The following is a 15,000-nucleotide window of genomic DNA, read 5'->3' on the forward strand; positions in this document are numbered from 1 at the left end:
TATCGGTCTCGTGGTTGTATTTAGCCTTAGATGGAGTTTACCACCAACTTAGGGCTGCACTCTCAAGCAACCCGACTCTAAGGAGAGATCCTCCCGGGACGCGTTCCGGTCGCTACGGGCCTGGCACCCTCTGTGGGTACATGGCCCCATTCAAGATGGACTTGGACGCGGTTCGACGTCTCGGGTCAATCGGATCCTCCCGAACACTACATTTCCCAACGGCGGAACCGCGGGATTCAGTGCTGGGCTAATTCCTGTTCGCTCGCCGCTACTAAGGAAATCCTTGTTAGTTTCTTTTCCTCCGCTTAGTAATATGCTTAAATTCAGCGGGTGATCTCGCCTACTCTGAGGTCGCTTCAACGTCACGACGCGAAACGAAAATTCGTTCGTGTCGTGTTTTGCGTAGACTCGTAGAAAACGAAAGCTCGGAAAGATTCGGTGCGAGAGAAGGTGGTGTGTGTGTGTATTTCTCTGTGCGAAAATCGCCTCAAAGAGAAAAAAAATTCGAATAGAAGGAGAACACTCTCTATTCGATATACAATATATATGTATGTATGTATGTACGAGCGTTTTATGCATCTCGCCAAAGTGCCAAACTTCGTTCGTCGTATCATGTTCGAGCTAAGACTCACGCAAGACATCCGTGTAACGATCGTCCGGTTTTTAACGTCCGTCCTCTTTTTCTCCTACAGCCGTTTCTCTTCTCTCGACGATTCCAGCGGTTCCCGGTACGGGAACTCACGCAAGTGAAAAAGCGAGCGAGACGTACCGTCGGGTGGGTGTGTGTGTTCGGGGACTGGACGACCGGCGCGACGTTAGGATGCGCGGTCCAGCGATAGACGACGAAGAGGCATGGGATGACCAACACTCTCTTTTCTCTATTCTCGAAGCGTCGAATTGCCATAAAAAAAAAATCACACGCGCGCACGACATAGTCGTACGCGCGTGTATACCTCGTCTCTCTCAAAGTTTTTTTCTCGAGCCTCGCCAAAGGGGATCGTCTTCTTCCTCGTCTACGATCTCTCCGACGACGACGACCGTACGAACAACTTCGTAACGGACTCACATGCGCATCTTCCTCGGGTACAGAAACGCTGCGGAAAACACCTCGAGCTTGTAGTTACAGCAGCACCCGTGTATAGCCGATCTTAGACACACGCTAGTTCGCACACGCGTTACATATATAATATGTAAGATTTCCGACGAACGTGGCTTTTCGGGAGCCAGGCGCGCGGGCAGAGAGATACACGACGACGGGGAAAATTCGTCCCGATACGAGTACGTGTACTCTCCGATCTCCGCGCGACGCTGGGGATCATACCTCCCTAAGTCGTCAGAGCGCTCGAAGAAATCTCGCGTGTGCGTTCCCGGATCTACGGCTGATACTTTCGGGGCTTGTAAAAAAGCACAGAGCGTGTAAAACGCAACGACGACCCATCGATGCGACGGTCCTCGTTGTTGTCAGTCGCTTTCGCGAAGAGACGGAGTGGGCATTCGATCCCTGGGGCTGTACGAGAGTCTTAAGAAAAGACGGTAGATTATGGCAAAGTTTCGCACGCCATCGAGTTTAGGTTTTTTTTTTGGTTCTCTCTTCTCTCCTCTCTCGACCGAGTTCCCATATTTGCTTTCTCTCTCAGTCTCGCCAAATATAATATTCTTTTAAGACGACGTCGGGGGCGCGGACCTTCGTGCGTCGAACACCGGCAAACGTAGCATATATCGCCTGATATGAAAAAAAAATCGGTCACGAGGAGAACACTACGAGTATATACGTTCGATAACCGATACACGAAGCGGTGCATAAGCGGGCGGTCGCCCTCGTAAGGACGACTCACGACGCCGCGAGCACTCACGCAGGTCCGTGACCGGTTCTCTCCGCTCTTATTCGTATCCCTTCGTATACCTTCGTCCGACTCTGAAACGTTCTCTTATAATTTTTAAGAAGAACGACGGCGGGTTGTCAAGGCAAGAAGGGACAGAGAGAGACAGAGGTAGAGTTTCGTAGTCTCCCGTGAACACGATAGATTATATATCGAGCATGCGTACGACTTGCACGGTCTCTGCACGACCGCGACGAACGCCGACGAGCGTCCAACAATCGCTCGTACGTCGCGTATGTTCTCTCCGTCCGCTCTTATTCGTATCCTCGTTCTTGTACCTTCGTCCGACTCTGAAACGTTCTCTTATATAAAGAAGAACGACGGCGGGTTGTTAAGGCAAGAAGGGACAGAGAGAGACAGATACGGAGAGTAACGATACGCAACGCAAGCAGTCTTAGGTTTACGTGAGCAACCCTCAGCCAGGCGTGGTCCAGGAATTGTATCCGTGGACCGCAATGTGCGTTCGAAATGTCGATGTTCATGTGTCCTGCAGTTCACACGTTGACGCGCAATTAGCTGCGTTCTTCATCGACCCACGAGCCAAGTGATCCACCGTTCAGGGTAATCTTTTATAAATTTACAACAGTTCAATACTCAAATGTACTCTTCTCGGTTCTAGCGAAGCCGAGTTCCGTCACGTTCGACCAACGGGAATCGAACGCGCAGAAGTCGCCATAGGATTGACGACACAAAAACGTTCGAAAAAAAAGAAAACGACGAACGCGCGAAGATACGCGCGTTCGCCGGCCGGGCGTAAAGTACATTATGATATATAACAACCATCGAGATCGAAGCTCCGTTCGTCAGGAAACGACGGGGATATATACACCCGATTCTGAATCCTCTGTACAGCACACGATCTCGCGAACGAGTAAGCACGGTGGCTAGCCCATGTTATATATGTGTTTGATTCTACTCTCTCGTCCAATTATTCAAGAAACAGCGCGCGTGCATCTCTCCATCGTTCGGGTGATAGTAAAGATTCGATGGGATTCGCGCGGCCGTCCGCCTCGAGCGGTCTTTCGTCCCAATATCCAGAAGCAGAGTTTGAAAAACTCTAGCGACGGCACGGGTGTCCGACTCACGACATCGAGGTTTCGAAGCCGGCGATCCCCTCCGAACGGATGGCGACCACGCGACCGACTGAAAGCATGAAAAATCGACGAAAGATAGAACACATCTCCGTTCGGGTGGTGTTTTTTCTTTAAAAAAAAAAAAAAAAAACAAAAATTCGATGGGACTCGCAGCCATCGTCCTCGCGCGGTCTTTCGTCCCGATATCCAGAAGCAGAGTTTGAAAAACTCTAGCGACGGCACGGGTGTCCGACTCACGACAACGAGGATAGACAGCCGGTCCCCTCCGAACGGGTTATGCGACGATAAACTCGATGAAACTTTAGTCTCGTTCAGGTAGTGTGTGTCTTGTAAATCAAAAATTCGATGGGACACGCATCCATCGTCCTCGCGCGGTCTTTCGTCCCAACATCCAGAAGCAGAGTTTGAAAAACTCTAGCGACGGCACGGGTGTCCGACTCACGACAACGAGGATAGACAGCCGGTCCCCTCTGAACGGTATATTATATATGAGATGATAGACGACAAACTGGATGAAACTTTAAGTCTCGTTCAGGTAGTGTGTAAATCAAAAATTCGATGGGACTCGCATCCGTCGTCCTCGCGCGGTCTTTCGTCCCGATATCCAGAAGCAGAGTTTGAAAAACTCTAGCGACGGCACGGGTGTCCGACTCACGACAACGAGGAAAGACAGCCGGTCCCCTCTGAACGGTATATTATATGAAACTTTAAGTCTCGTTCAGGTAGTGTGTAAGTCAAAAATTCGATGGGACTCGCATCCGTCGTCCTCGCGCGGTCTTTCGTCCCGATATCCAGAAGCAGAGTTTGAAAAACTCTAGCGACGGCACGGGTGTCCGACTCACGACAACGAGGATAGACAGCCGGTCCCCTCTGAACGGTATATTATATATGCGATGATAGACGACAAACTGGATGAAACTTTAAGTCTCGTTCAGGTAGTGTGTAAATAAAAAATTCGATGGGACTCGCATCCGTCGTCCTCGCGCGGTCTTTCGTCCCGATATCCAGAAGCAGAGTTTGAAAAACTCTAGCGACGGCACGGGTGTCCGACTCACGACAACGAGGAAAGACAGCCGGTCCCCTCTGAACGGTATATTATATGAAACTTTAAGTCTCGTTCAGGTAGTGTGTAAGTCAAAAATTCGATGGGACTCGCATCCGTCGTCCTCGCGCGGTCTTTCGTCCCGATATCCAGAAGCAGAGTTTGAAAAACTCTAGCGACGGCACGGGTGTCCGACTCACGACAACGAGGATAGACAGCCGGTCCCCTCTGAACGGTATATAATATACATTATGCGACGGTAGACGATCAACTAGACGAAACTTTAGTCTCGTTCAGGTGGTGTAAAAAAAATTCGATGGGATACGCACGCACGGCTGTCGTCGTCCTCGAGCGGTCTTTCGTCCCAATATCCAGAAGCAGAGTTTGAAAAACTCTAGCGACGGCACGGGTGTCCGACTCACGACATCGAGGCTTCGAAGCCGGCGGCGTTCCCCTCTGAACGAACTTCGGCTAGACTAGTTACGAATCGTTGCTACACATCGTCTTCATCGTCGTCGTCGTCGACATCGACATCATCATCATCATCATCATCATATCATCATCATCATCATCATCATCGGTCATCGTCGCATAGCGGGCCAACATCCACGCGATGCGTCTTCGTTCTAGGTTACCCGATCCACGAGTATGTTACACGTGGTTTCGTTATTTCGAACGAAACGACATACGAAGAGCACACGCCCTTTGGGTAGGAAGCACGTTTCGAGAACGACGAGAGTTTCGATGAAAGAGACGAGAGAAGTCGACGCAGAAGGTATCCATGGATCTTCGAAGAGAACCTTCGAAGATGTATATCGGTATCCTTTCGCTCTGCGCGACTCGCTACAAGTTCTTTCGCTCTCGTCGACTCGTTCTAGACGCTTCGTTCGATCCCAAAGAGGAGTCTTCGATATGTCCCGTTGCTAGGAGGAGAACAAACGCAACACAGACCACGAAACATAGAAGAGAATAGGCGAGCATGATCACTCCGACACGAGGCACTTTAGAGATTTTCTTATTAGTTTGCATGGACTTTTATATTTCGTTTGTACGGTTTCCACGATGCAAATACGAAATACGAGATCGTGACGGCGGGTCTTTCTGTGTACGGCCTCTCGCAGGCGCCACGACTGCATTTCTCTTTACACCTGGTTTCCATCGTAATTTTTTCGTTTGATATCGAGCCTTAACTTTTGTTGGCTCTTTCGAAGCTAGAGTTCCCTTTTATTAGAATTTCATATATATATATATTATATGTTATATGTTTTATTCGGAGACGGCGGGTCTTTCTGTTTACGACCTCACGCAGGCGCCTCGAATAAGTTTCATTCGCATTTCGTTTTTATACTTGTATATATATATCTCTTCATCCCGATGATCGAGAGAGAGTGCCACCTTCTCTTCGTATAATTCCGTAGCTGGAGGGTCGTCTCCTCCTTAAGAATATTTCTATTCGTGCCAACGGAGGTTGCCAAGCTCCCTGGCGTTTTCGTTTGTTAAAGTATATAGCTTGTTAATACGTCGTATATACTTTCGTCGATACAGGAGGAGTACGGCTCCTTACCGACCATTGTGATATATATTTCATAGTTTTTATATGTGTTCAAGTCAAATTCTTTTGGTATCGTATCGTTAATGATCCTTCCGCAGGTTCACCTACGGAAACCTTGTTACGACTTTTACTTCCTCTAAATGATCAAGTTTGGTCATCTTCCCGGTAACATCGGCAATGCTTATCACATTGGCCGCGCACCAGTCCGAAGACCTCACTAAATCATTCAATCGGTAGTAGCGACGGGCGGTGTGTACAAAGGGCAGGGACGTAATCAACGCGAGCTTATGACTCGCGCTTACTGGGAATTCCTCGTTCATGGGGAATAATTGCAAGCCCCAATCCCTAGCACGAAGGAGGTTCAGCGGGTTACCCGGGCCTTTCGGCCAGGGAAAACACGCTGATTCCTTCAGTGTAGCGCGCGTGCGGCCCAGAACATCTAAGGGCATCACAGACCTGTTATTGCTCAATCTCGTGCGGCTAGAAGCCGCCTGTTCCTCTAAGAAGATTTGTTTGTACGTTGGTAGTAAAAACCCACCGACCGAAGCCGGGGGCCTTCGAGATACCATAAGTTACGTCTATTTAGCAGGCTAGAGTCTCGTTCGTTATCGGAATTAACCAGACAAATCGCTCCACCAACTAAGAACGGCCATGCACCACCACCCACCGAATCAAGAAAGAGCTATCAATCTGTCAATCCTTCCGGTGTCCGGGCCTGGTGAGGTTTCCCGTGTTGAGTCAAATTAAGCCGCAGGCTCCACTCCTGGTGGTGCCCTTCCGTCAATTCCTTTAAGTTTCAGCTTTGCAACCATACTTCCCCCGGAACCCAAAAGCTTTGGTTTCCCGGAAGCTGCCCGCCGAGTCATCGGAGGAACTTCGGCGGATCGCTGGCTGGCATCGTTTATGGTTAGAACTAGGGCGGTATCTGATCGCCTTCGAACCTCTAACTTTCGTTCTTGATTAATGAAAACATTTTTGGCAAATGCTTTCGCTTCTGTCCGTCTTGCGACGATCCAAGAATTTCACCTCTAACGTCGCAATACGAATGCCCCCATCTGTCCCTATTAATCATTACCTCGGGGCTCCGAAAACCAACAAAATAGAACCGAGGTCCTATTCCATTATTCCATGCACACAGTATTCAGGCGAAGGTAGCCTGCTTTAAGCACTCTAATTTGTTCAAAGTAAACGTATCGGCCCACCTCGACACTCAGTGAAGAGCACCGCGATGGGATATTAGTTGGACCGCCCGCGAGGAGCTAAGCCCACCGATAGGACGTACCACATAATGCCAGTTAAACACCGCGAGCGGTGAACCGACACTGTGACACACAGATTCAACTACGAGCTTTTTAACCGCAACAACTTTAATATACGCTATTGGAGCTGGAATTACCGCGGCTGCTGGCACCAGACTTGCCCTCCAATTGGTCCTCGTTAAAGGATTTAAAGTGTACTCATTCCGATTACGGGGCCTCGGATGAGTCCCGTATCGTTATTTTTCGTCACTACCTCCCCGTGCCGGGAGTGGGTAATTTGCGCGCCTGCTGCCTTCCTTGGATGTGGTAGCTGTTTCTCAGGCTCCCTCTCCGGAATCGAACCCTGATTCCCCGTTACCCGTTACAACCATGGTAGGCGCAGAACCTACCATCGACAGTTGATAAGGCAGACATTTGAAAGATGCGTCGCCGGTGCTAGATGACCATGCGATCAGCACAAAGTTATTCAGAGTCACCAAAACAAACGATGGACGGACAGACGAGCCATCCGCCACCGATTGGTTTTGATCTAATAAAAGCATTCCTACCATCTCTGGTCGGAATCTGTTTGCATGTATTAGCTCTAGAATTACCACAGTTATCCAAGTAAATGTAGGTATGATCTAAGAAACCATAACTGATTTAATGAGCCATTCGCGGTTTCACCTTAATGCGGCATGTACTGAGACATGCATGGCTTAATCTTTGAGACAAGCATATGACTACTGGCAGGATCAACCAGGGATCTTATTCGTATAACAATTCTTATAAATTTCGTTTAAGTTCTCTTCGTGTCGTAGGTGGGACGTAAGCACCGTACGACGAGACTTTTCGTTCTTAAGATAGATATATTATAAAATATATCTCCTAGCGACGTTCGAGATACACCCATAGTTCAGTAATAATCTTCGAACGCCGCTCGCAGCCACTTTGTAATTCTCAACTCCACCTCCTCTCTTCTCTCTCTCTCTTTCTCATAGTCTTATATAAAATGTTTAGAATCGTACTTCTAAAGGAACATTTCCATAATGCTGTCTTCGTGTAAAAAGACTTATTAGAATATCTTAGCGGTAAAGCACGTATACGCACCTCACGCTGAACGAACAAGCGCGTATCCCAGTGCGTCGCGCTGGACATACCGTAAGAATATTCTTTCAATCGGTAGAACATTTTCGGCAGAAGACATACTACGCAAAGATAGTACGCTCCTACCGCCTCATCGGATACTTCTGCGAAAGCAGAAGTTTTTATAGAAAGCAGACGGTTATACTCTTTTGAATGAATCGATGCTCAGTTAGTACAAGCACACACGCATCTAACAATTTTTGTTAGAATACGTACACACAGGTCACCAGCTTCCCGACTCAGGGGAACCTTGCCACGATATTTGGTCATTACGTCCAGGACAGCGACCCGCGGCGCAGCAGTGTAGAGAAAAAACCAGAACGAGAACGGAGGAACAGTCGAGAAATAGCGTAAAATACACTAAGACTCGAGGAGCGGTGACTGAATTCTCAACCGAGGCCGTAGAATAGCCACGCGCTCAACGCTGTTCCGACCGAACCGTCCGGCTCGACGTCTCTCTTATAGATACGAAAGCGCCAGCCGGAAGGCCGGCGCCGGCCGGGCTAGCGGCCGCGCGCTTACGGTGCAAAACCTCCGTAGCAACGTACCGTTCGGAAGGGACGCTGGAACTTAGTCTCGCGAACGCTCGATCACTACTATACAAAGCCAATATCCAACCATCGAAATACATTACCAGACGTTTTATTAACATAATAGAAATGCATTTTTACCAAAAAATTAATTTTTTTTTTCACCGAAAAATTGCATCAGTAAACATACTCTTTTATCGAATACGGACAAAAAATAAGTTTATAATCAATTACAATACGTTAAAATAAGTAGAAATATGCAAAAAAATATATACCTTGTAACGTTAATTAACGAAAAAATTAGAAAAATATCCCAGTCGTGTCAGTTCGACGAACGCTAATTTTTTGAAAAAATCGATAAAAATGTTTAATCCCGACGTATTTAATAGAGATAGAACGATTCCCGTAAAAAAATTTATACCTTGTAACGCTTTTTAACGAATAAACTCGAAAAAACTTTTTCGCCCTCGGAATTTTTCTAAGTCCCAACGTACCGGCTCGGAATTTTTCTATGTTCCAACGACCGGTCGTGTCGGTCCAAACGTTTTTATATCCGTCTGCCGACGATATAAACGCTTAATCCCGACGTATTTTATCGAGTTATAACGATTTCTTGAAAAATATTCGTACGTTATAACGCTTTTTAACGAATTAATCGAAAAAGAGTGTTCGGTCCGAAAATTTTCTAAGTACGAACGACCGGCCGCATAGGTCCGTTTTTAAAAATCGTTCTCGGACGGAAATAAACCATTAATCCCGACGTATTTCGTCGAGTTACGTCGATTTATGCAAAAAAATTCATACCTTGTAACGCTTTTTAACGAATAAACTCGAAAAAACTTTTTCGCGCTCGGAATTTTTCTAAGTCCCAACGTACCGGCTCGGAATTTTTCTATGTTCCAACGACCGGTCGTGTCGGTCCAAACGTTTTTATATCCGTCTGCCGACGATATAAACGCTTAATCCCGACGTATTTTATCGAGTTATAACGATTTCTTGAAAAATATTCGTACGTTATAACGCTTTTTAACGAATTAATCGAAAAAGAGTGTTCGGTCCGAAAATTTTCTAAGTACGAACGACCGGCCGCATAGGTCCGTTTTTAAAAATCGTTCTCGGACGGAAATAAACCATTAATCCCGACGTATTTCGTCGAGTTACGTCGATTTATGCAAAAAAATTCATACCTTGTAACGCTTTTTAACGAATAAACTCGAAAAAACTTTTTCGCCCTCGGAATTTTTCTAAGTCCCAACGTACCGGCTCGGAATTTTTCTATGTTCCAACGACCGGTCGTGTCGGTCCAAACGTTTTTATATCCGTCTGCCGACGATATAAACGCTTAATCCCGACGTATTTTATCGAGTTATAACGATTTCTTGAAAAATATTCGTACGTTATAACGCTTTTTAACGAATTAATCGAAAAAGAGTGTTCGGTCCGAAAATTTTCTAAGTACGAACGACCGGCCGCATAGGTCCGTTTTTAAAAATCGTTCTCGGACGGAAATAAACCATTAATCCCGACGTATTTCGTCGAGTTACGTCGATTTATGCAAAAAAATTCATACCTTGTAACGCTTTTTAACGAATAAACTCGAAAAAACTTTTTCGCCCTCGGAATTTTTCTAAGTCCCAACGTACCGGCTCGGAATTTTTCTATGTTCCAACGACCGGTCGTGTCGGTCCAAACGTTTTTATATCCGTCTGCCGACGATATAAACGCTTAATCCCGACGTATTTTATCGAGTTATAACGATTTCTTGAAAAATATTCGTACGTTATAACGCTTTTTAACGAATTAATCGAAAAAGAGTGTTCGGTCCGAAAATTTTCTAAGTACGAACGACCGGCCGCATAGGTCCGTTTTTAAAAATCGTTCTCGGACGGAAATAAACCATTAATCCCGACGTATTTCGTCGAGTTACGTCGATTTATGCAAAAAAATTCATACCTTGTAACGCTTTTTAACGAATAAACTCGAAAAAACTTTTTCGCGCTCGGAATTTTTCTAAGTCCCAACGTACCGGCTCGGAATTTTTCTATGTTCCAACGACCGGTCGTGTCGGTCCAAACGTTTTTATATCCGTCTGCCGACGATATAAACGCTTAATCCCGACGTATTTTATCGAGTTATAACGATTTCTTGAAAAATATTCGTACGTTATAACGCTTTTTAACGAATTAATCGAAAAAGAGTGTTCGGTCCGAAAATTTTCTAAGTACGAACGACCGGCCGCATAGGTCCGTTTTTAAAAATCGTTCTCGGACGGAAATAAACCATTAATCCCGACGTATTTCGTCGAGTTACGTCGATTTATGCAAAAAAATTCATACCTTGTAACGCTTTTTAACGAATAAACTCGAAAAAACTTTTTCGCCCTCGGAATTTTTCTAAGTCCCAACGTACCGGCTCGGAATTTTTCTATGTTCCAACGACCGGTCGTGTCGGTCCAAACGTTTTTATATCCGTCTGCCGACGATATAAACGCTTAATCCCGACGTATTTTATCGAGTTATAACGATTTCTTGAAAAATATTCGTACGTTATAACGCTTTTTAACGAATTAATCGAAAAAGAGTGTTCGGTCCGAAAATTTTCTAAGTACGAACGACCGGCCGCATAGGTCCGTTTTTAAAAATCGTTCTCGGACGGAAATAAACCATTAATCCCGACGTATTTCGTCGAGTTACGTCGATTTATGCAAAAAAATTCATACCTTGTAACGCTTTTTAACGAATAAACTCGAAAAAACTTTTTCGCCCTCGGAATTTTTCTAAGTCCCAACGTACCGGCTCGGAATTTTTCTATGTTCCAACGACCGGTCGTGTCGGTCCAAACGTTTTTATATCCGTCTGCCGACGATATAAACGCTTAATCCCGACGTATTTTATCGAGTTATAACGATTTCTTGAAAAATATTCGTACGTTATAACGCTTTTTAACGAATTAATCGAAAAAGAGTGTTCGGTCCGAAAATTTTCTAAGTACGAACGACCGGCCGCATAGGTCCGTTTTTAAAAATCGTTCTCGGACGGAAATAAACCATTAATCCCGACGTATTTCGTCGAGTTACGTCGATTTATGCAAAAAAATTCATACCTTGTAACGCTTTTTAACGAATAAACTCGAAAAAACTTTTTCGCCCTCGGAATTTTTCTAAGTCCCAACGTACCGGCTCGGAATTTTTCTATGTTCCAACGACCGGTCGTGTCGGTCCAAACGTTTTTATATCCGTCTGCCGACGATATAAACGCTTAATCCCGACGTATTTTATCGAGTTATAACGATTTCTTGAAAAATATTCGTACGTTATAACGCTTTTTAACGAATTAATCGAAAAAGAGTGTTCGGTCCGAAAATTTTCTAAGTACGAACGACCGGCCGCATAGGTCCGTTTTTAAAAATCGTTCTCGGACGGAAATAAACCATTAATCCCGACGTATTTCGTCGAGTTACGTCGATTTATGCAAAAAAATTCATACCTTGTAACGCTTTTTAACGAATAAACTCGAAAAAACTTTTTCGCGCTCGGAATTTTTCTAAGTCCCAACGTACCGGCTCGGAATTTTTCTATGTTCCAACGACCGGTCGTGTCGGTCCAAACGTTTTTATATCCGTCTGCCGACGATATAAACGCTTAATCCCGACGTATTTTATCGAGTTATAACGATTTCTTGAAAAATATTCGTACGTTATAACGCTTTTTAACGAATTAATCGAAAAAGAGTGTTCGGTCCGAAAATTTTCTAAGTACGAACGACCGGCCGCATAGGTCCGTTTTTAAAAATCGTTCTCGGACGGAAATAAACCATTAATCCCGACGTATTTCGTCGAGTTACGTCGATTTATGCAAAAAAATTCATACCTTGTAACGCTTTTTAACGAATAAACTCGAAAAAACTTTTTCGCCCTCGGAATTTTTCTAAGTCCCAACGTACCGGCTCGGAATTTTTCTATGTTCCAACGACCGGTCGTGTCGGTCCAAACGTTTTTATATCCGTCTGCCGACGATATAAACGCTTAATCCCGACGTATTTTATCGAGTTATAACGATTTCTTGAAAAATATTCGTACGTTATAACGCTTTTTAACGAATTAATCGAAAAAGAGTGTTCGGTCCGAAAATTTTCTAAGTACGAACGACCGGCCGCATAGGTCCGTTTTTAAAAATCGTTCTCGGACGGAAATAAACCATTAATCCCGACGTATTTCGTCGAGTTACGTCGATTTATGCAAAAAAATTCATACCTTGTAACGCTTTTTAACGAATAAACTCGAAAAAACTTTTTCGCCCTCGGAATTTTTCTAAGTCCCAACGTACCGGCTCGGAATTTTTCTATGTTCCAACGACCGGTCGTGTCGGTCCAAACGTTTTTATATCCGTCTGCCGACGATATAAACGCTTAATCCCGACGTATTTTATCGAGTTATAACGATTTCTTGAAAAATATTCGTACGTTATAACGCTTTTTAACGAATTAATCGAAAAAGAGTGTTCGGTCCGAAAATTTTCTAAGTACGAACGACCGGCCGCATAGGTCCGTTTTTAAAAATCGTTCTCGGACGGAAATAAACCATTAATCCCGACGTATTTCGTCGAGTTACGTCGATTTATGCAAAAAAATTCATACCTTGTAACGCTTTTTAACGAATAAACTCGAAAAAACTTTTTCGCCCTCGGAATTTTTCTAAGTCCCAACGTACCGGCTCGGAATTTTTCTATGTTCCAACGACCGGTCGTGTCGGTCCAAACGTTTTTATATCCGTCTGCCGACGATATAAACGCTTAATCCCGACGTATTTTATCGAGTTATAACGATTTCTTGTAAAATATTCATACCTTCTAACACTTTTTAACGAGTTATTTGGAGGGGATCTTTCGGCCTTTTCGTAGCGGTGCGAAAAAATTCTAAGTTCCAACGTCCCGGTCACGTTGGTCCGGAGGATGAAATTTTTCAAAAAAATAAAGTGAAATCGCTACTTTCGACTAGATTTCGTCGAAACGTAACGATTTCATACAAAATTTCGATACGTTATAACGCTTTTTGGCGAGTTATTTCGAGTTGAACTTTCGGTACTTTCGTAACGGGGCGAAAAAATTCTAAGTTCCAACGTCCCGGTCACGTTGGTCCGGAGGGTGAAATTTTTTAAAAAAATAAAGTGAAATCGCTACTTTCGACTAGATTTCGTCGAAACGTAACGATTTCACGCAAAATTTCGATACGTTATAACGCTTTTTAGCGAGTTATTTCGAGTTGAACTTTCGGTACTTTCGTAACGGGGCGAAAAAATTCTAAGTTCCAACGTCCCGGTCACGTTGGTCCGGAGGATGAAATTTTTCAAAAAAATAAAGTGAAATCGCTACTTTCGACTAGATTTCGTTGAAACATAACGATTTCACACAAAATTTCTATACCTTATAACACTTTTTCCCGAGTTATTTCGAGTTGAACTTTCGGTACTTTCGTAACGGGGCGAAAAAATTCTAAGTTCCAACGTCCCGGTCACGTTGGTCCGGAGGATGAAATTTTTTAAAAAAATAAAGTGAAATCGTTACGTTCGACTAGATTTCGTCGATACGTAACGATTTCACGCAAAATTTCGATACGTTATAACGCTTTTTAGCGAGTTATTTCGAGTTGAACTTTCGGTACTTTCGTAGCGATGCGAAAAAATTCTAAGTTCCAACGTCCCGGTCAGGTTGGTCCGGAGGATGAAATTTTTTAAAAAAATAAAGTGAAATCGTTACGTTCGACTAGATTTCGTCGATACGTAACGATTTCACGCAAAATTTCGATACGTTATAACGCTTTTTAGCGAGTTATTTCGAGTTGAACTTTCGGTACTTTCGTAGCGATGCGAAAAAATTCTAAGTTCCAACGTCCCGGTCAGGTTGGTCCGGAGGACGAAATTTTTTAAAAAAATAAAGTGAAATCGCTACTTTCGACTAGATTTCGTCGATACGTAACGATTTCACTGATAATTTCGATGCGTTATAACGCTTTTTCTCGAGTTATTTCGACTCGAACGTTCGAACAGTGGCGAATATTTCAAAGTCCCTGCGACGCAACGATACGCTCTTACGCGTTGCTCGCTCGCTCCGCTCGCTCGAAAAAAAAAGTAGCCCAACCCAAAACCAATCCCTTTAGCGTTCGTTCTTCGATTTCATCGAAATCTTCGTTCGAACGCTCGGGATCGGTTTTGGGTTGGGCTATATTCGTCCGAGCGAGCGCAGCGAGCGAGCATTTGTCGCGATTATTTTCCTCGTTTTCGTCTCTCTCGTGAAACGGGAAAAAACGTGGAAAACGGGAAAAAACGGGAAAAAACGGGAAAAAAACGGGAAAAAACGCGAAGAAACGGGAAAAAACGCGAAAAAACGTTTAAAAATATTTGAAAAAGCGCGCGCGCGCGCGCGCAAGACGAGCTGCGCAGAACGGCGTACCTTAAGAGAGTGTTACCTACTCCGGCGCATACCCGCTGATTCGGAGGTGCGCGCGCAGCGGTAGCACGAGCGG

General features: G+C 44.7%; 1 long non-coding RNA gene, 2 other non-coding genes and 1 pseudogene across 3 annotated transcripts; 1 reads left to right on the forward strand and 3 right to left on the reverse strand.

Moving 5' to 3' along the window:
- Positions 1-354, reverse strand: part of LOC126876179 (large subunit ribosomal RNA) — a 6,727-nt pseudogene extending 6,373 nt beyond the window's left edge.
- Positions 355-2,289: 1,935 nt separating this feature from the next.
- LOC126876162 (5.8S ribosomal RNA) lies at positions 2,290-2,444 on the reverse strand. Its single transcript, XR_007693970.1, has one exon. It is a non-coding gene; the product is annotated as a 5.8S ribosomal RNA (ribosomal RNA).
- A 1,028-nt stretch (positions 2,445-3,472) lies between these two features.
- LOC126876150 (uncharacterized) lies at positions 3,473-4,115 on the forward strand. Its single transcript, XR_007693956.1, has 2 exons — positions 3,473-3,696; positions 3,910-4,115. It is a non-coding gene; the product is annotated as an uncharacterized LOC126876150 (long non-coding RNA).
- Positions 4,116-5,649: 1,534 nt separating this feature from the next.
- On the reverse strand, positions 5,650-7,572 carry LOC126876172 (small subunit ribosomal RNA). Its single transcript, XR_007693981.1, has one exon. It is a non-coding gene; the product is annotated as a small subunit ribosomal RNA (ribosomal RNA).
- Between the last annotated feature and the right edge of the window lie 7,428 nt (positions 7,573-15,000).

This window comes from Bombus huntii, unplaced genomic scaffold, assembly GCF_024542735.1.
Source record: "Bombus huntii isolate Logan2020A unplaced genomic scaffold, iyBomHunt1.1 ctg00000066.1, whole genome shotgun sequence".
NCBI lineage: Eukaryota > Metazoa > Arthropoda > Insecta > Hymenoptera > Apidae > Bombus > Bombus huntii.